Raw genomic sequence first — 23271 nt, forward strand, 5'->3', positions numbered from 1 at the left:
CTTGGTTTTGCAGTGGATTTGTCATTGTAGGCTTGTTTATCAATGGCTTCTCTGTTGCCCTCTTTCTCTTCCTTAGTTCTTGTTTAGGCTACATGAAGGCATCAAAGAGTGCTTGCTTGTCTCGCCTTATAAACACTTTCGTTCACCAGGCCTCCATTTTTCTGATTGTCTTGTTTAACTTTGCTTTTGTGCACAGTAATCAGGTCAAAGAAAGATAGTCTCAAGTATGAAATGCCTGAGAAAAAGCACCTTTTCGATGCGTTGAGGAAGTTACCCGACGATGAGCAGATGCAGACGAATTCTTCAACGAGGTAAACTTGATTGGAGGAATTTAAAACAAGAACTTTGTAAAACTTTTGGGATTTAAGTATTGAAGACCTAGAAAGTCTTTTGGTTTATAAATGTGCCTGACATAGAAATGACTTGCTGATTTAAGAACTTCAAAATATGAACTCTGTTACATCATCTTTGATCTAATGTTTTATTGTTCATATGTGTTTATACATCTTTCGAGCAACTGCCTATTCCCTTTTTGCTTACTCCAGTTGCAGTTTGCTGCTGAAAGGAGTTCCTTTTGCTGCAAATTATCATTCAAGTGACTCTAAACACTTAATTGCTTCACTGACGAAAGATTTTCCAGTATCAAGTTTCTACCTTCTGAAAAAACTGTGATGCCCTGATATAAGTAATCATAAGAACTTTCTGTGTACTACTGGTTCTGATTCTCGGAGAAGTAGACAAATAGTCAAGATTTAAAATCTCATATCATCTCCGGAATTGTGAGGACACTGATTGACCCAAAAGTTAAAGCTAGGTTATGGTAAATTTAATTATAGCAACAATTTAACACTCTCTCTCACATGTGGACTTGAAAATTTGTAGAAGTAAAAGGATGCACGGTTTTTTCTTGTTTGGAAGAAGAGTCAGCATCTAGGTTGCATGCTACATATCACAGTTGAATATATATAGCTTATGCTTTTAATTTCTCATTTGGCTATTTCTTTAGGAATAGGAGATGACTTTCACAATGTAAGCCTAAAGGAAACTATCTAGTGAGCTGGAGCTATGGATGCTTTGAATTAGCAATGCAATGAACATAATCCTCAACATATTTCGAACAGGACGCTTCGCTCTCGCCAACAAGTCTGATTTCTTTTTCTCCAAGGATATAAGATCCCTTAATGTATGGTCTAAGGATTACTGAAGTAGAAGTTCTACATATGCCTTTGGGGTTCTGGTTCTTGAGATTGTATGTGGAAAGAAGGATACTTCTTTTAGTTCAATATCGAATTCAGTTCTGGATACTGTACGATTCATGTAGATTTTTCATGAATGATATACATCAGTTTGCTTGGCAGTATTTGTATTATATGCTATGTGTTTCCGAGGACATGATTTTTATTGTTCTTGTAACAGGTAAGGATGCTATTGACTTGAGAAATTTCGGCCGATCACAATTTGATCCGTCATTAATTTAAATTAATAATTGATAATTTTGGAGTCAATTGCAAATTTTCATGTGTTCTCAAATTAAAATTAATGACATAAAGATTGGCAAATCAAATGACGCCACTTGTCTAAGCATTAATCCATCCGGCAATGTCAGCTCGTCAATCAAATTATGCTATGGGAATACTGGGTCTGAAACTATCCTAGATTTATTAAAATAAAATGGTTCAAATTTGAATAAAAATCTATTTCAAAATAGATTAATTTAAGTCCAAGCACAAAAGTTGGGTTCAAAGTCAACTAAGCCCAAGCCCATATGGAGTCTCCAAAAACTCTATAAATAGAGGAGGTCACCCTTCATTTGATTCATGTAGTTAGAGATTTAGAAATAAGAGGATTCAAAGAATTTCAATATTTAGAATTCAACAAAGTGATCTCCTTCAACAAATTGAGCATATCTTCTCCAACAAATAGATTGTATCTTCTTCAACAACTTGAGCATATTTTCTTCAACGAATTGATCGTCTCTTCTTCTCCAAATTGATCTATAACATCCCGAGATCTAGGTAAATTTAAATTAGTTTATACAATTGTTGAATTTTCTTTTTATTTCAAGGCCAAAGCTTAGGCAATTGAATGGTTTGTTTGGTTCAGTTTTAATTTGGTTGTTGTTTGGAGAAGATTTGTTAAAATGAGATTTGGTAGTTTGAGTTTGTTTTGGAAGAGGAAAATGGGGTATATATATATACGAATTTAGGGTTTTGGGTTTTAAGGATTTATTTATATAGGTTAAAGGGGGACCTCGATTTGCGTGCATTGAAAAAAAAAGAAAAGGGAAGTGGAGTAGAGTAGTGCGCGACCGCATCACCTCCCTCATCGCCTGTGTTGTGCCGTCAAGCCCACGCCGGAGGTGAAGCCACGCTGCGTTCACCGGTCGTTCAAATCACACCCGAGTCGGTCATCCACGCCACGTCGCCGCTTCCTCATCGCGCCCCAGGCGATTGTCCGCCCCGTGCCGCTCGCTTCCTTGCAGAGTTCGCCAGCCGCTACCTCTCGCCGTCCATTTCAGGGTCAGTTTTTACTCTTAACTGAGGAGCAGTAGTGTGGCAAAGCACTAAGTAGGGGTACATCGCTGATTCCACGATGGAGGCCAAGTACGTAGCGGCTTGTGAAGCTGCTAAGGAGGTCGTTTGGCTCAGAAAGTTCCTGACTAATCTAAAAGTTGTTCTAGACATGTCTAGGCCCATCATTTGTAAAATATAAATTTCAATTTTTATGAATAATGATTTTGTTCTATTTTTATACAAGTGTTTTGATTTTTACATTTTACACTAATACAACGAAATGATTTTTTTTTTTGCAAACTTAGTTTTTGCAAATATTTTTATGGTTAGTTTTTATAGATAAATCTAATTTGTTGCTAACAAATGAAATAATAATATCCACAAAAATGTCTATGCATAACAATGAGGTGATCTTTTGTTCAAGTTGGTCATCAAGGTGAATGTCAGTGTTGGTTAATAGAGGTGGTGTTCATCGGAGTTGGTCATCGAAGATGGTCTTTGTCGGAGTTGTTGGAGTTGGTCGTCGGAGTCTGAAGTTTGTCATCAAAGTTGGTTAAGCAAAGGTGGTCATTGGAGTATGTCGTCGGAGTTGCTTTTGTGTGGAGGTGGTTGTTGGAGTTGTCGTCGGAGGTGGTTGTTGGAGTAGTCGTCAGAGGTGGTTGTCGGAGTCCGAAGTTGGTCGTCGTTGTGACAATAGTGGTGCTGTGGTGAACTCTAAGGAGCCTAGGAGTCACAGGCGCAACAAACACATAGAGCGAAAGTATCATCTCATCCGCGAGATAGTGCATCGAGGGGACGTGATAGTCACGAAGATCGCTTCGGAGCACAACGTTGCTGGTCCGTTTACGAAGGCTCTTACAGCTACAGTGTTTGAGGGTCACCTTCAGAGCATGGGTCTACGGGACCACCCGCGGCTAGACTAGGGCAAGTGGGAGATATTTATTGTACTGGGCCTTAGTGCCCTAGTTTATTGTTTTGTACTAGTTGTATGTACACCCCACTCGCTTTAGGACAAGTAGGAGATTGTTGAGGATGATGCCCTAAACTCTCGTGTCCTGTAGTTTATAAACACAATTTTTGAACAAACACTTGTGATGTATAATATATGATATTTTCTTCACTTTTGTCTATGAACATTAGATGTTTTATTTGCTTACCACAATCCAATAAACTAAGATCCCTGGTTGTCATTTGTAACTTAAACATGTATGTGGAGACATAGAAGTGGATCATGTTTTAAGTGATAACCAAAATGGTCTGTAGTATATGGATATAGGAGGGAAACCTTATCCTGGTAACGCTACAGATGCGACCCGCTTTGTAGAATAGTTACAAGTGTTGTGATTTGTTACATATGGTCTGATCCTGATAATTCATATGGAGACATGCGAGCGAGGGCGTCCTCTACAAAGGAGTTTATATAAGATCGGACCATAAAGTGTTATAGTCTCGTTATATAACGCCGTTCATGATAAAGACTTCACTTCACTAGGATGACCATAGGTAACATGACCTCAATCCTGAGTGAGTTGGGAACTCCTGCCTTTGAGGGTGGTCCTTTGATTTGCATGGGTGTGAGTGGCCAGATCGCCGACTTAAACCTACCACTTTGGGAATTCGTCTGATTTGGGAGCTGGGAACTCAGCTACACAAGATGGAATTTACTCATTCCTCGAAGTAGGGGTAAGTAGATAGATTTGCTCCTTTAAGGACTGATTCTTGGACTCGAACGATGTGGCGCCACACACCTTCTCATGGCCCAAGAGGTGTCCACACATAGTAGAACTATGTTGTATTGTTCATTAGAGGGATCAGTGGTACTTAATGAGTTAGATGTAACTACAGGGGAAAAATGGTAAATTGACCCAGCTGTACTTACGAGCATCTATGAAGGATTATCGTACTGGTTGATTGGTTATATCCGATAGACACAGAAATATATCTGTGGTGAGAAGAGTGTAGTTGTCGGTCTTTGGTGGAATGTTTGGCAGTTAATGAATGGTGGATCACGTGGCTAAAGAGTTTAGTCAGCTGTTCACGTACTGTTGAAACTTCGAGCCATAGGTCCATAAGGTCCCATTGGTAGCTCAATGGATTCAAGTTGAGAATAAGTTTTTGGGTCAGTTTGAAGTATTCAAATTGACAAGAGGGAGTTCAATTATATGTGATATAATTGAACTGGTTAATTATATATAATATGATTGACATTATGTATGAGATACATTATTTGGAGGAAAATGATATAAATATGATTTATATCTAGTGGAGAAGAAAAGACTATGGTTCACATGTTACATTTGATGTGATATTAAACTATAGGTTAATGAATATAATATGACTATATTTATTATTTATTTTTGGATAATTATAGGATAATTGTGCTAGCATTTTCTCCGTAACCGTGTAATAGTGGGAGGTTTCTTTCAGTTTTCGTAAATGAAGAATAAAATGAAAATCGTTTTTATTTTGCAAGAGATCAGCCATTCGCTCACGTTTTGTGTATACTGTCTATCGCATAGCAAACTGAGAGCTTACACGATAGCTCAACGTTTCTAAACGATTGTATACGCGCATGCAACTTACTAAACGAACGCATAGGATTTGCTAAACAATCATCTAACTTTTTCCTAAACAATCGTGTGCTCGAGCGTTTTCTAAACGATTGTCTATACGATCGTGGCCTATTTACTAAACGTTCGTGTACCTCTTCCTAAACGATCAAGCATCGTCTATATGATAGACACCTACTTTCTCCCACTTGCTTGGTTGTGGTATACGATCTTCTCTTCTTCCTTCCCTCTGCCAAATCCAATAGAGCCCACACCTCCTAAATTCTCACACCGAGAATACCGAGGGCTCTAAGTGGTGGTGTCCTCCCTGTTGCTATGTTTGTGAGGAGGCTGTTCGTGGGTAGACGACTCTAATTTGGTGGACGATTGCTTGGACGTTCTCAGCGAGAGCGAGAGGAGTAGTCTTTGTACGAGAATGAGTTATAAGGCGAAGAAGAGTTCTTCAACTGGTACGTTTCTTGTTCTCTTGTTGTTTAAGTTTCAAAACATGCCTGTAATTAGTGGTTAAATGCATATCTATTTTGTTAGATTGTGAATGCGGTAATTATGTCACAATGAGTTTGGAACGATCTCGAAGAAAATCGGATTCGAGATTTTCATGAGCAGCAGAACAAGATTATTCTAAATCACAATCATAAATGAATATTGCATTTACTGTCGACTTCAAACAAGCGGTTATACAAATAATATAGAAATTACAACATGAAAAACTCAAATGAACAAAGAGAGAAACTCTACGAACATTTGAAGATGCGTCTCCACGCTCCGTTGCGCGACCGCTCGAACAATAGCAACCTCGAACGCTCGATCTACACGATCGCAACACCATAACACGAATACTGCGCTCGTCCTTAACGAATGCCTCGACCACGAACTCCTTAGCAACAGCACGAACGACCTCCAGAAAACCTCGACGGTGTTGAGTTGAGTCTGGCACTACCAACAAGGCTACCTTGGTATTCTCGGTGTGAGAATCCAGAGGGTGGCCTCTATTCGAACTTGGAATGAGGCAGACGAAGGAGGAAACACCGATCGCGTGCTTGATTGGGCAAGTGGGAGATGGCGGAGACCTATCGTATAGGTCGATGCCCAATTGTTTAGATAAAGCTAAACAATCGTCTAGCAAAAGCTATGCGATCGTTTAGCTCGATCTATCGGCTACAGACTCTATACGATCGTTTACTTAGAGCAAGCGATCGTCTAGCAAAACTATGCGATCGTTTAGTAAATACTGCACGATCGTTTAGCTCGCCCAACCATCGTTTAGTAAATTTGTATTTACTTGACAACTACCATGAGATCCTTTTTTCGCCGAGAGAGAAACTTTTTACTAGTTTGTAAAAATCATCTTCAAAATAGGAAAACCACTTTTCTTTTAAACTCACGGTTACCATGAATCCAATAACCACCCACTCACTTGGTTATTAAAGAAAAAGAATTAATTATCCAATAATTAATGTTATTATAAATATAAATGATAATCAACTTATCATACTATATTTATAACCTATAGTTTTAATATTTCATCTCATGAAACATATAAACCATAATTCTTTTTCTATTCCATGGTACTTAATGTAAATCTCATTTACATCAATCCTCTACTAGATGTATCTCATACATTAAACCGATTATATCACATATAATCAAAATACCTCTTGTCAATTCGAACATTTCAAATCAACACCAAGAACTGATCCTTAACTGAATCCATTGAGCTACCAAGGGAACCTTATGGACCTGTAACTCGAAGCTCCAACGTTATGTGAATAACTGACTAAACTCTTTAGTCATGGGATCTACCATCCATTAACTGCCAGACACTCCACTAAAGATCTACAGCTGAACTCTCCTTACCACAGAGATATTATGTGTCCATCTTAACCAATCAGCCGTGTGACAACCCTTCACAGATCGCTCGTAAGTACAACTGGGCCAATAACCGTTATGTCCCTATAGTTACATCTGTCTCCTTAAGTACTACTAATCCTTCTAATGAACATAAGTCATAGTCCTACTATGACTGAGTCTTCTCTCCCAAAGAGAAGCTGTGGTCACTATGTTCAAGCCCCAGAATCAGCTCTTAAAGGAGCAATCTCTCTACTTATCCCTGCTTCGGGAAAGGAGTGAATTCCATCTTGTGGATTGAGTTCCCAGCTCCCAGATCAGAGAAGTCCCTAAAAAGGTAGGCATGTTGAGTTGGCAATCTGGACACTCTCACCCATACTAATCAAAGGACCACCCTCAAAGGCAGGAGTTCCTAAAACACTCAGGATTGAGGTCGTGTCACCTATGGTCGTTTAGGTGAGATGCAAGTCTCTAGTATCAACAACGTTATATACAGAGTCTAGTCATCTCGGGGTCCAGGTCTTATACAAACTCTTTGTATAGGACACCCCCGCTTGTACGTCTCCATATGAATGGTCAGGATCAACCATCTATAGTAGTTTACAACACTTGCAAACCTCTACAAAGCGGGTCATATCTGTAGCGTCACTAGGATCAGGTATCCCACCTTAATCCTTATACTACAGACCTATATAGGTTATCATTTAAGGCATGATTCACTTGTATATCACATATACATGCTTAATTTCACATAAGATAACCAAGGAGCTTTGTTGATTGGATATGAGTAAATGCAAATTATTTTATTCATTAAACAATGTGTATCTTTACAAAACAACGAGACTCTGAGAGAATTAGGACACCAATCCCAACACTCGCTTCTGCTTAGATATATTCTTTGATAAAAGTTCCTTCACCTACGTTGGCTTGAAGTATTTTGACATGCTTGTGGTAAATTGAAATTTTTGGAAGCTTACGTTTATGTTATGGGATTTCTATATTATGTGTTGCTGCAGTGTTCAATTGTTGGATAAATTGTGAAACTGTTATGAAACCTAAGTACGACCTAAGACTTTGATTGTATGCTTAAGCCTATGTTAGATTGATAGTGACTGTTAGCACTTCTATCGAGCTATGCACATTGTATGTTGTGAGCCTTTGGGCCCACACCTTATGCCTATGTACGGTGTTCCCTGGGGATCACCACTTATGTTTATGATTGTGCCCTCTGGGGTCACTACTTATGAAAGCGTGCCTTTGGGTTCCCCTCTTATGCTTATGCTTATGCCTATGGCTACGATGCTATTATGTACTTGGGTCCAGATCGGAAGGCAAACAGTTCACCTAGCGGGCCTAGTAGTGGGTCGTTTACTGGGTATATTTATATACTCATCCTTTTCCTTCCATGTTTTTCTTTTAGGTAAAGGTAAGGATAGACCAATGAATGATAGGAGGGATCCATGAACCGGCCATTTGGACATGTACCACTTCTTTTTTGATGGACTGAACTTAAATTTCTTTAAGTTGCCCACGTACCATTGAAGAAAGGGATCAAGTCATGATGTAGTTCATGAGGAATATTCATTTTTGCTTTTTTTTTTCTTTTTGTCTGGACTGAACTTAAAATTTCCTTCAAGCTACCTACGTACCTTTTACAATGATAGAGATTAAGTCATAACGTTGACACCTTTTAAGCTCATGTAGGTCAGGAGCAATATACAGTTTAGGCTCTTGCGATAAAGAGCTATTATATTTGGTTTTTCAAAAGCTTTTACTTTCATCATGACTTTGATCATCCTCTTCATTTATAGGATTCATCAATATAATGAGATTTGACTTCAACATCAAGGAACCTTCTATACTCATATCAACAGACGACTTCCTCTTCATGCGTGAAAGGACACGACTATGAATCTTCTCGTCATTGTTTTCTTCATGAAATTATTTTGCCTTCAAGATTTTCATCTGTCTTGCATGTTGATCATTTTTAATTTTGAGATGATCAAAAGCAGATGTTGAAGGTCGATCTTTCATTGCTTTTGAGATACTTAGCCTTTTGAAAGTTGAAGTTCGAGTGGAAGTAGATGTTAGATGTTAGTTTTCTTCTTTTATCGTGGCCATACTCAATCTTTGGAAGACTGAAGATCGAGTAGTTGAAGGCTTGATACGATCGAAGACATAAGTTCTTTGCTCGATTTCTTTTGAACTGTCGACTTCTTCAACAACTATATGATTATTATTAACTTCCGCTATGCTGATAACATGACATGCAATAACTTCTAGTACTTTCTTTGGATGATTATCGAGGAAGTTTCTGGAGAAATTTTGCCAAAGTTACCGACTGTCGAAGTTGAGGGAAATCCTTATCTTCTTCCTTACTAAGCTTATGCTTCCATGCCTTCTTTTACCCTTTCTTTTTATGAGTCTTGTTCCTTTTTCTATAGCTTTGATAGGAACACAACTCTTTTTAGGTGGAATTTGGTTGTCTTCTCTTTCGACTAATCACGAGGATCCACCTTTTGTTTTTATCATCAACAAGATCATCTTTCTTCTGGGAGTATGTTGTTTGAAATCTCTTGTTGGTACCGAACAACTATAGGCTTGAAGGTTCCAAACTAGATCGTGCTTTCTCTTTGATCATAAGACGCAGACGATGTTGGAACACTTGAAGTCGACACTAGTGTGGTGTGATTTATTTGAGCTACTTTATCAATATCTAGCTCAATCTTCTTTTCATGAGCTAACTTAAGAATCGTCTCCTTCAGAATGAAACACCTTTCAATTGGGTGACTAAAATCCCGATGATACTTGTAGTAGTTAGGATATTCTACTTTTACTGCTTGTTTTGGTCGCTTGCATTTCGATAGTTGAATAAGTTGCTTCTCTAGCAGTTTCTTTAGCATGTGCGTAACATCAGAATCAAGAAATGGATAAACCTTCTCCTGTCTTTCTTTAATAGTTGGGCGATGCTTATCGCCACCATTGTGTTTTATTTCAAATTTTGTTTGTTTTTCTTTAGAGGAAAGTTTCATTAGGGTTGCATGGATGACTATAGATTTTTTGGTGGCACTCTCCATGATCTTTTCAGTGCCTTAGATTTCATTCTTGTCTTTTCTCCTTTCAGGGACTAGGAAATCTTTAGTTCCCTGTTGGCGATGTTTAGCTTCTTGTCATGAGCGCGTGTCACAAACTCCTCAAATGTATGAGGTTTTATTCTCTGCAGGATGTAGAAAAGCTTCCAGTGCATGCCTTGGGTACACATCTCCACTATGGATAACTCCGTGAGTCTATCTTTGCAATCCAAACTTAGAGCTCTCCATCGGTTGATATAGTCAATGACCTTTCCACTGTTTGGTGTTCGTCAGCTTCATCATGCTAACAGTCTTCTTTGTTCTATAGAAGCGATTCAATAATTATCTCTCGAGTTGTTCTCAACTGTCAATCACTTTAGGCTCCAGATCGGTGTACCAGTTAAAAGCACTTACTTTCAAGGTTCGGATGAACTGCTTGACCAGTAGGTCTCCTCTGGTTCTTGTATTTTTTCAAGTTTTAATGAATTGAGCAACATGTTGCTTTGGATTGCCTTTTCCATCGAACTGCTGGAACTTTGGAGATTGATACCCAGTTGGCATTTTCAGGTTGTCGATTCTCTTAGTGTACGACTTAGAGTACATAAAATAAGTTTGCGACGATCCTCTATATTGAGCCCTTATGGAGTTTGTGATCATATCCTACAGTTTTTGAACTGACAGGGAGGCGATATAGGTAGATTGTTGGGGCTGACTTTCTTGCAAGACAATCTTTCCTTTGTCATTGGTTTTGACAGTTGGAGTTTGACTCGTCTCAGCAGTTTCTCGAGCTTGTATTTGGTATCTTAAGGCAACGATTTCATGGTCTCGCTTTTCAACAACTTTTATTAAGAGATTTATCTTCCTCTCCATCTCTGCCATGGTCGACTCAGCTGTTACATCAGCCATCATGATAGACACTACATTGAAGTGTGATTCTTTCTCAGATCGTTTAGAAGCAAGAGTAAAGTTGTCGAACAAGAGATTTTCTCTGATGACGATCCCACCTTTAGAAGATTCCATTAGTTGTTCCAAGGTTTTCTCCATGATGACAGAGTCTTGTTCTTGCTCATGTAGGATCCCTCTTAAGTGTTGACGGGTGACAGGTCTCATGTGAAAGAACTCTTAAACAAGAGTATCCATGAGCGGGTTCGGATCTTTCCGATTTCATTGTGACCGAATTACCACATACACATTCTAACAAACAGATATGCATTGTAACACTAATTATAGGCATGCTATAATAATTAAAATACAAAAAAATTGAGTAAACGTACTAGTTGAAGACAATCTTCACTTGAACTCAGTCCAGCAGAAGTGACTTCTCTATGTTCCTTATCGCCTAACAATCAGTCACCTAACAGCACCACGATTGTCTACACGAACGATAATGCACGAACAAGCAGCAACCGGGGATGACACCACCACTCGAAGCCCTCGGTATTCTCGGAGTGAGAATCCAAAGAGTGAACTTTGATGGAATTGGTAGAGAGAGGAGAAAAGGACGATCGTGTAGTACGAACAAGCAAGTGTGATATAGTAGATGACTATCGTATAGTCGGGTGCTTGTCATTTAGGAAAAGGTACACGATTGTGTAGTTTTCCTAAGTGATTGTCTAGCAAATATTAAGCGATCGTTTAGGTCTGCTCAGTGCGCTAAGTGATCGTTTAGAAAAGGTAAGCGATCGTTTAGAAATCGCATGCGATCGTTTAGTGCACGAGTGTGCGGTCATTTAGGACGATGGGCGTTATCGTATAGGCTCTCAACGCTAAGCGATCGTGAAGTTTTCACACCTTGAGCGAATTTTCGAATTTCTTACAAAATGAAAAAATTTTTAATTTTATTCTTTAGTTATAAGAACCGAATTCAATCTTCCCACTTTCGGACGATTCTGGAGAAATTCTCGGCCAATTATCACATAACCGCCTAATTAATTAATTAATGAATATAATCATATTATATTCTTAACCTATAGTTTGATATCATATATCTTCTATATTAATTTCTCCTTTACTTGATATAAATCATATTTATATCTAATTTCCTCCAAAATAATGTATCTCATACATTTAGTGAATCATATACTATATAATTAACCAGTTCAATTATATCATATATAATCGAACTCCCTCTTGTCAATTTGAACATTTCAAATTGACCCAAAAACTGATTCTCGACTTTATCCAAGCTACCAAGGGGACCTTATGGACCTATGGCTCGAAGCTCCAACGGTACATGAATAACTGACTGAACTCTTTAGCCATGAGATCCACCATCCGTTAACTGTCAGGCATTCTACTAAGGACTAATACCTGAACTCTTGTTACCATAGATATATTTTTGTGTCCATCAGATATAACCAATCATGAGTACGTTGACCCTTCCCAGATGCTCATAAGTACAGTTGGGCCAATTTACCGTTTTGCCCGTGTAATTACATCTCACTCCTTAAGTACCACTGACTCCTCTAATGAACAATACAACATAGTCCAACTATGTGTGAACACCTCTTGGGCTAAGAGAAGGTGTGTGGCACCACATCGTTCAAGCCCTGGAATCAGCCCTTAAGGGAGCTATCTATCTACTTGTCCCTACTTCGGTGAAGGAGTGAATTCCATCTTGTGTAGCTGAGTTCCCAGCTCCCAAATTTGATGAATCCTCAAAGTGGTAGGTGTAGAATTATATCAGCAACTCGGAAGCACAAGGATCATCTAAGCACTCTAATTCACTAATTTTGGCAAAATATAAAGCATGCTCTTGCAGAAAATTAGTGAGTTTCAAGACATACCTCTTGTAGAACTTTTTCAAAGCTCCTTCTCCAGCTGCTATCTTCTATGAATCTGGTTGTAGACCACCTCAAGATCTTCCCCACTATTCTCTTGGTGCTCTAGATTGAGTTGTGGGACTTAAAACAAGCTTGAATCAAGGGATGAAACAGAAAAGCTCACAGCAGCAATCTTAGTGAAGAACCCTTTCTTCAACCCGAATTTTCTCTAAAATTCTCTATAGATTGCATGACTGAATCACTCCAATCTCTTCATTATATTGCAAATCAACATGCAAAGAAGAGAGTTGCATGAGTTGCAGCTCATGCTTGGAGAAGACAAGGCAAAGATGAAAGCTTTTGTGTGAGCGAGTTGAAAGATGGATAATGGAAAATCAACTTTTTCCATTTTGTGTTTTGTTTTTCACTTTTTCAATTTTATCTTAAAAATAAAAACTTGGTTTCTTAAAATCTATTTTGATTTAAAAACTAAAAATTTTAATTAATTTTATAAATTAATTTTTTAAAATAAAACTTAATTAATTTAATATCAAATATTAAATTAATTTTTACACAGATCCATCTTTATATATTTAAATCATACTTAAATATAAATTCTCCTATTTCGTTTAATTCTCAAATTAAATACGTAATTATATCTTACATAATTACTAATTCTCTTAATTCTTATTTGAATGATTCAAATTAACTTATTATGCTATTATAGAGCTAGTCCGTTACGAGCTAGTAGGGGGACCTCGCGGACCTACAGATCATGGGCTCCAATGATTCGAGATTAATTGGCTAAACTCATTAGACCAGATAAATTCCCATTAGTTAACTAATGAGTCACTCCACTAAAGCCCATAATTGCACTCCTCTCACTGTAGATATATTATGTCCACATGATTTAACCATAATTAGCAAGTCGACCCTTCATAGGTTGTTCGTAATAACGACTGGGACAAATATCTGTTTTACCCCCGAGATTACGTCTTATTCCTCAAGTCCCTACTGATTCTCCAATGAACAACTAGTTTGTGATTCAATCACTAAACCAAACTCTCTCAGCTTAGTGAGAGGGTGGGGGCCTTTGTTCAAAACCTGGATTCAGTACTTGGGAGAACAACCTTTCTCCTATCCTTAAATCGGGTAAGCACGAACTCCGTCTTGCACCCTATGTCCCCAACTATCTATTCGATCTTACCCTTGAAATGGGAGTCTTATTGAGTCGGCATTGTTGAGCCAACCCTCACCTATGCAAATCTAAGGGCAATCCCGAATAAATAGAAGTTCATAGTTAGCTCAGGATTAAGATCGAGTTGCCTAGGTCATCTAGGTGAAATAGTCAGTCTTATACAGTAAACAAAGTTATAAAGTAAGAGTGACTTATTTCTTGGTCCTGATCTTATGCAAACTCATTGCATAGAACGCCCCCACTCCCCATGTCATAACATGCACAAATTATGATCACATCGTATGTAGCACTTTACAACTCTTTGTAACAACTACAGAGTAGGCTGCATCCAATGGTGTTACCACATAAAGTTCAAGTACTCATACAATAGTCATGGGTCTTAGTTTATTGGATTTAGACTTTCATACAATTTATGAAATCAATAATAAGTATATTGATTATAGAAAATATTTATCATTCTACAAACTGCGAGTTTTAGGACATAAAACCCAATAATACTCCCACTTAAACTAAAACTCCAATGGATCAATATATACAAATCTATACGATGTTGAGTTTACATGGAGAGAATAAAATGTACAAATATAATAAACTAGGGCATTACAATACCCATAAATTCTCCCACTTGTCCTAGTGATACAAAACTCGTAGACCTAATCCTACTAGGTGACTCTCAAACACTTTAGCCGAGAGGGCCTTCGTAAATGGATCAACTAAGTTGTCTTGGGAAGTAATCTAGGTGACGATTACGTTTCCTTTGTGTATAATCTCCCTGATGAGATGATACTTCCGTTCAATATGCTTTCCCCTTTTATGGCTTCGTGGTTCCTTTGAATTTGCAACTGCTCCACTATTGTCGCAATGGAGAGTGACAGACAGGTGCATATTAGGAACTACTTCCAGATCTATCAAGAATTTTCTGAGCCATACTGCTTCTTTTGCTGCTTCACTTGCAACTACATACTCAGCTTCCATTGTGGAGTCAGCAATACAACTCTGCTTGATGCTTCTCCACACAACTACTCCTCCATTTAGAGTGAATACTGACCTTGAAGTTGATTTCCTCGAATCAATATTGGTTTGAAAGTCAGAATCAGTGTATCTAGTAAGGATCAAATCCTTAGCACCATACACTAGCATATAATCTCTCGTTCTCCAAAGATACTTGAGAATGTTTTTAACAGCAGTCCAATGATCAAGACCAAGATTGGACTAAAATCTGCTAACAATTCCTACGGCATAACATATATCGAGATGAGTACACAACATTGCATACATCAAACTCCCAACTGCAGATGCATATGGACTTCGATTCATCTTCTCAAGCTCTTGAGGTGTCTTAGGACTATGTTCCTAGACATGTGAATTCCATGCCTAAAAGGTAAAAATCTTTTCTTGGAATTTTGCATTTTATACCTAGACAACATCTTGTCTATATAAGATGCTTGAGATAATGCCAATGTTCTATTATCGCGATTCCGAACTATTTGGATTCCAAGAACATACTATGCTTCTCCCAAATATTTCATTTGGAATTGTGAAGCCAGCCATCTCTTAACGTCAGCTAGATATTCTACCTCATCCCAATGAGTAGAATATCATAAACATACAACACCAGAAAAGCGACAGTTTTGTTGACCCACAGGGTTCGTCAACATTTTGTTCAAAGCCATAAGATTTGATCGCAGCGTCAAATTTCATATTCCAGGATCTAGAAGCTTGTTTTAATCCATAAATAGATCGATTAAGCTTGCAAACCTTTTACTCTTGATCCTGCTGTATAAACCCTGTAGCCATTCAGAAAAGCTGTCTTGACATCCATTTGCCATATTTCATAATCATAAAATGTGGCTATGGATAAAAGTATTCTAATAGACTTTATCATGGCAACTGGAGAGAATGTTTCTTCAAAATCTACCCCCTCTCTTTGGGTAAACCCTTTTGCCACAAGTCTAGCTTTGTAGGTCTATACCTTACCAGCTTGGTCTTGTTTTCTTTTGTAGATCCATTTACAACCGATGGGTTTTACCTCTTCAGGTTGATCTAGAATATCCCAAACAGAATTGAAATACATAGATTTCCATTTCAAGGTCCATGGCTTTAATCCATTGGTTTTTGTCTACATCGTTCATTGCTTGATTAAAAGACAATAGATCCTCTAAACCATCATCTGGTATGATGACTTGAGTTTCAGTTAAACCCATGTACTGGTCAGGTTGTTGCACAATCCTCTCACTACGACGAGGCATTCTCAACTCTTGAGAAGGATGTGAAGTATCAGTTTCATCAACTCTTGTTGATGGGCTTGCTCTATCAACAACTCTTGTTGAAGGATTTGCTCGATCAATAACTCTTGTTGATGCATTTGTCGTTTCTCTGGACATTTCTTCTATTACTAGCTTACTGCGAGGTTGATAGTTCTTTATATAATCTTCCTCTAGTAAGGTTGCATTTTTCGACACAAAAACCTTATCTTCCTGAGGATCATAAAAGAAACCAACTTTTGTTTCTTTTGGGTAGCCTACAAATAGGCATACTTTTGAACGGTGTTCCAACATTTTAGGATTTTGTACCAACACATGTGCTGGACAACCCTAACTCCTGAAATGACGTAAATTTTCTTTATGTCCTATCCAGAGCTCGTAAGATGTTTCAGAAACATTTTTCAAGGGAACTATGTTTAAAATATATACTATAGTCTCAACTGCGTGTCCCCAAAAAGAATTTGGTAACTGAGCGTAACTCATCATGGAACGAACCATATCCAACAAGGTTCTATTTCTCCTCTCTGCCACACCGTTTTGCTGAGGTGTGCCAGGGGTTGTGAGTTTAGACTGAATTCCATGTTCTATCAAATAGTAATGAAATTCTATGTCCATATACTCACCACCTCGATCCGATCGAAGTGTTTTAATCTTTTTACCTAATTGGTTTTCAACCTCAGCCTTACACTTTTTGAACTTTTCAAAAGTTTCAGGCTTTTGGTGCATTAGGTAAACATATCCATATCTAGAATAATCATCTATAAAACTAATGTAATATTCATACCCTTCTCTTGCTCTAACATTTAGAGGCCTACAAAGGTCTGAGTGAATCAGCTCTAGGGGTTCTTTGGCTCTAAAACCTTTTCCAGAAAAAGATCTTTTTGTCATTTTACCCTCAAGGCAAGACTTATATGGTGGTAATGAACTGTCTTCCAACTTATTTAGATGACCGCTGTTAACCAATCTCTCAATCTTGTTAAGATTTATGTGACCCAGTTTTAAGTGCCAAAGATAGGCATTTGGAGAAATCTTCCTCTTCTTATGAGTCCCAACAGTTTTAAACCTCTCTATGTTCAGAATAGATTTGACCTCAATTGGTTTTAATATGTACAAGTTATTTTCTAATTTTGCAGAGCAAATATGTTTATTTCCCATATTGATGAACACTTCATCATTTTCGAAATAAACTTTATGATTTTGTTCTAGCAAACAAGAGACAGATATTAGATTTCTTTTCATAGAAGGAATATAATATACATTTTTCAAATAAATGTATTTATCTCCTAAAAATAACTTCATATCTTCCACTACTTTGGCTAAAACAATCTCCTCGGTCCCTACCTTAAAGATTGTTTCACCTTCTGTTAACTGTCTCCAGGAACTTGTTTCCTATGAGATAGTACAAACATGATTAGCAGCACCTGAATCAATTATCCAGATTTTATCGTTTTCCACTAAACATGCTTTGATAACAAGTAAATCATATTTATCTTGTTGTTCGAATTCTGCACTCTCATCTACATAATTCATAATTTCAGATGAGTTGGGAGATAGAGGACAATTCCTCTGTTAAAACTCTTTTGGTATAATCAACCACTAGTAATTTGTTTGTCGATTTGATTTTACACTTCGTCTACACGATCGCTTAGCTCCGCATCTAAACGATCACTCAACGCTATCGCGTAATACTTCATCTCATCGCTTAGTATGCATCGTAGCTAAATGATAGTGTAGTACCATTGTATAGTAAATTCAATGTACCGTTTAGTTCCCACGCCAAAACTAAATGGTCGCTTAGTGCTATGTATAGCAATTTGGACGTATCGTTTAGCTTCCGTAGGTATATGATCGTCTAGTGTTCAACATCACTACGAGCAGCGCGCATTGCTATACGATTGTCTAGCTTTTCTTCACATCGTGTAGCATCTGGAGCTAGACGATCGCTTAGCAACTAAACCTCAACAACGATTTTGAGCAGAAGCTGAAAAACTGGAACAGCAGCTCGGCCTCCTTCACTTGTTTCTTCAATTACATCTTAATTTCAACTCTAATGTCTCCAAATAAATTACAGACTCTTGCTAACACATAAAAGCTCATCAAACAAGAGCTATTTACAAATTTAAATGAGAAATTAAAGAAAATTAAAATGCCAAAACTCAAAAAACTATATCAATGCATCAGTTTCATATTTCTCATATAAAATACCCACCAAACTAAAATTAAACCGATTTGAATGCTTATATGATGCTCTGATACCAATTGTAGGATTGTATCAACAACAACGGAAGCACAAGAATCATCTAAGCATTCAAATTCACTTATTTAGGCAAAGTATAAAGCATGCTCTTGCAGAAAACAAGTGAGTTTCAAGACATACCTCTTGTAGAACTTTTTCAAAGCTCCTTCTCCAAATCTTGTTGTAGACCACCTCAAGATCTTTCCCACTATTCTCTTGGTGCTCTAGATTGAGTTGTGGGACTCAAAACAAGCTTGAATCAAGAGATGAAGGAGAAATGTTCACTGCAGAAAACTAGTTGAACTCTTTCTTCAAACCGAATTTTCTCCCAAATTCTCTATAGATTGCATGTCCGATTTTCACTCCAATCTCTTCACTATATTGCAGATCAACATGCAACGGAGAGACTTGCATGAGTTGCAACTCATGCTTGGAGAAGACAAGGCAAAGAAAATGCATTTTGAGTGAACAACTAAAGAAATGGACAATGGAAAATCAATATTTTCCATTTTAGTGTTTTATTTTCTAATTTTCAAATTTTATCTCAAAAATCAAAATTTGATTTTATAAAATCTATTTTGATTTTAAAAACTGAAAAATTTTACTTAATTTCATAAATTAATTATTAAATAAAACTTAATTAATTTAATATCAAATATTAAATTAATTTTAACACATATCCATCTTTATATATTTAAATCATATTTAAATATAAATTTTTCTATTCCGTTTAATTCTCAAATTAAACACGTAATTATATCTTACATAATTATTAATTTCCTTAATTCTTATTTGAACGATTCAAATTAACTTATCACGCTATTCTAGAGCTAGTCCGTTACGAGCTAGTAGGGGGACCTCACGGACCTACAGATCCTGGCTCCAACGATTCAAGATTAATTGGCTAAACTCATTAGACCAGATGAATCCCCATTAGTTAACTAACAGGTCACTCCACTAAAGCCCATAGTTGCACACTCCTCACTATAGATATATTATGCCCACATGATTTAACCATAATCAGCAAGTCGACCCTTCACAGGTTGTTCGTAATAACGGCTGGGACAAATATCTGTTTTACCCCCGAGATTACGTCTTATTCCTCAAGTCCCTACTAATCCTCTAATGAACAACTGGTTTGTGATTCATTCACTAAACCAAACTCTGTCAGCCCAGTGAGAGGGTGGGGCCCCTTGTTCAAGACCTGGATTCAGTACTTGGGAGAACAACCTTTCTTCTATCCCTAAATCTGGTAGGTGTGAACTCCATCTTGCACCCTATGTCCCCAGCTATCTATTCGGTCTTACCCTTGAAATGGGAGTCTTATTGAGTCGGCGCTGTTGAGCTAACCCTCACCTATGCAAATCTAAGGGCAATCCCGAATAAATAGGAGTTCATAGTTAGCTCAGGATTAAGATCGAGTTACCTAGGTCATCTAGGTGAAATAGTCAGTCTTATACAGTAAACAACGTTATAAAGTAAGAGTGACTTATTTCTTGGTCCTGATCTTATGCAAACTCATTGCATAGGACGCCCACACTCCTCATGTCATAACATGTACGAATTAGGATCACATCGTATGTAGCACTTTACAACTCTTTGTAACAACTACAGAGTAGGCCGCATCCAATGGTGTTACCAGAATAAGGTACCCAACCTTATTCATGTATCATAGATCATTTTGACTATTTACTCAAACCTGATCCATTCTTATGTCTCCACATAAAGTTCAAGTACTCATACAATAGTCATGGGTCTTATTTTTATTGGATTTAGACTTTCAAACAATTTATGAGATCAATAATAAGAATATTGATTATAGAAAATGTTTATCATTTTAAAAACTGCAAGTTTTTAGGACATAAAACCCCATTCCATAACTCCAGAAGTGTGCTCGCAACACTCTTGAAGGGAACACAGTTGAGTATGTATACCGCAGTCTCTATTATGAAAGCCCAAAACGAGTCCGGCAAGGAAGTGTAACTCATCATCGAACGAACCATGTCCAACAAGGTTCTATTTCTCTTCTCCACTACACCATTTTGCTGAGATGTACCCGACACTGAGAGTTGGAAAACGATTCCATGTTGTATCAAATAGTCTTGGAATTGCGAGTCAAAAACTCTCCACCTCGATCCGATCAAATTGTTTTAATCTGTCTATCCAATGCATTTTCAACTTCAGTCTTGAACTATTTGAACTTTTCAAAGGATTCAAACTTCCGTTGCATAAGATAAACATACTCATACCTAGAGTAATCATCAGTAAAACTGATAAAATACTCATAGCCACCTCGAGCTTGCACATTCATAGGACCACAAAGGTCAGAATGTACTAACTCAAGAGGCTCTTTGGCTCGATAACCTTTTTCAGTAAAAGGTCGTTTAGTCATCTTACCCTCAAGGCAAGATTCACACACCGGTAAAGAATCTTTTTCTAACTAAAAAAGAAGTCCATTCTTCACCAATCTCTCAATCCTATTGAGATTGATGTGCCATAATCGAAGTTGACAAAGTTGGACATTTTCTTTTGGAGAAATTTGTTGATGTTTAATTTGAGTTACGACTATTTTAAACAATTCTATGTTATAGAGGGAACTAATGGCTAATGGTCTTAGCACATACAAGTTATTTTCCAGATACGCTGTACAAATATTAACACCATCTTTAAGAATAAACGCTTTATCCACATTAAATGAAATAGTGTATTTAGAATGTAGCAAGCACTTTACAGAAATAAGGTTCCTCTTAAGTTTAGGAACAATATATACATCATTTAAAAAAGAAACCTATTCTGTAAAGATAATTGGATCCCTCCCACTGCCACAGTTGAGACGACGTGCCCGGTGCCTACTCGCATCGTCATCTCACCAGCCTCTAGTTGTTGTCAGGATCTAATCCCCTGAAAAGAAGAACAAACTTGATTAGTGGTGCCCGAATCAATTATCCAGACAGAATCATCATTCTCCACTAAACAAGTTTCAAGTACAAGTAAATCGTATTTACCTTTATCTACCTTGGCCTTAGCCTTGGCAGCCTTCCTTTCCTTCAGCCAGCAAGGACAGTTCCTTTTCCAGTGTCTATCCTAGTGTTGGGGTTGATGCCCTAAAGTCTCGTATCCTGTAGTTTGTAAACAGTATATACGAACGTTTGTGTTGTTAGTATATGTGATATTTACTTCACATCTTGTATTTTTGCTCATTTACTTATTTTATTTGCTTTACCACAAATCAATAAACATAAAATCCCTGGTTATCTGTATGTGACTCAAGCATATATGTGGTGACATACAAGTGGATCATGTCTTGAGTGATAACCAAAATGGTCTGTAGTATATGGATAAAGAAGGGAAACCTTATCCTGGTAACGCTACGGATGCGGCCCGCTTTATGGAATGGTCACAAATGTTGTGACTTGTCACAGATGGTCTGATCCTGATCATTATGTTGAGGACATGCGTGCAGGGGCGTTCTATACAAAGAGTTTGTATAAGACTTGACCAAGAAGTGTTAACGTCTCGTTATATAATACCGTTCATGACAGAGACTTCACTTCACTAGGATGACCATAGATAACATGATCTCAATCCTAAGTGAGTTGGGAACTCTTTCCATTGAGGGCGGTCCTTTGATTTGTATGGGTGCGAGTGGCCAGGTTGTCGATTTAAACCTACCATTTTGGGGATTTATCTAATTTGGGAGCTGGGAAATTAACTGCACAAGATGGAATTCACTTTTTCCCCAAGGTAGGATTAAGTAGATAGATGGCTCCCTTAAGGGCTGATTCCGAGGCTTGAACGATGTGGTGCCACACATCTTCTCTTCGCCCGAGAGGTGTTCACACATAGTTGGACTATGTTATATTGTTCATTAGAGGAATTAGTGGTAATTAAGGAGTGAGATGCAACTACAGGGGCAAAACGGTAAATTGGCCCAGCTCTACTTACGAGCATATGTGAAGGGTCATCGTACTCTTGATTGGTTATATCCGATGGACACAGAAATATATCTGTGGTAAGAAGAGTTTAGTTGTTGGTCTTTAGTGGAATGCCTGACAGTTAACAGTGTCACACCTCGCTCCAGATTATCCTCAAAACCTGGATGGAATGGTGACTGCAGCAGTTACCAACCCTTTTGTTGGTACTTACTGCCTATCTAACCTGGTAAATTTTGCTTAAACCTTGAAGACGTACATATCATCAACATAAGAACATATTAGCTCAGAACTTAACACAATTACATTACAAGGTTTTGTAGCATTGTTCACATATGAATATTACAACTTAGTGAGCCCCATCAAGAATACTAGTCACTAGACAGACACATGTGTACTAACTAATATAGGTCTTCAATTACGTTTCCTTCAATCTGTTTCTTTGAGTGGCAGAGCAGCAGCAGAAAAGTCTTTTGAGAACTAACCGCTACCTGAAAGGAAAACATTTGAAAACATGAGCTAGAAGCCCAGTGAGTGACTTAATAAAACATAAATCTCATGCTTAAACTGAAAGCTTGAAAACATAATACTGGAACTAAAATATACCAAGCAAACGTGTACATAAAACTTTTAAAACCATTGTATCTGAAACCTGAATCTTAGCTGAGAATGAACATTCATCGCTCTAATTCCCAGTGCCAAACCATGGCCAGATGAGTCCTCTACTTCGATCTCTTCATACTGAACTATGGCTAGGAGAGATCCCTACGTTGATTTCTTTAAATATACCATAGTTTACTTAGCATGAGAAATAGCTTCAAACATATGTTTCTTGACACTTCATATAAACACTTAGCATGAGAAATAACTTCAAAGA

At 37.6% G+C, this 23271-nt stretch overlaps 1 long non-coding RNA gene across 1 annotated transcript; it reads left to right on the top strand.

Annotated features, from left to right (window-relative positions):
* The first annotated feature begins 11 nt into the window (after positions 1-11).
* LOC120082866 (uncharacterized) lies at positions 12-1369 on the top strand. The gene is made up of 2 exons (XR_005483310.2): positions 12-311; positions 1007-1369. It is a non-coding gene; the product is annotated as an uncharacterized LOC120082866 (long non-coding RNA).
* Positions 1370-23271: the final 21902 nt, after the last annotated feature.

Source organism: Benincasa hispida, chromosome 8 (genome assembly GCF_027475165.1).
Source record: "Benincasa hispida cultivar pf3 chromosome 8, pf3_genome.v1.1, whole genome shotgun sequence".
Classification (NCBI taxonomy): domain Eukaryota; kingdom Viridiplantae; phylum Streptophyta; class Magnoliopsida; order Cucurbitales; family Cucurbitaceae; genus Benincasa; species Benincasa hispida.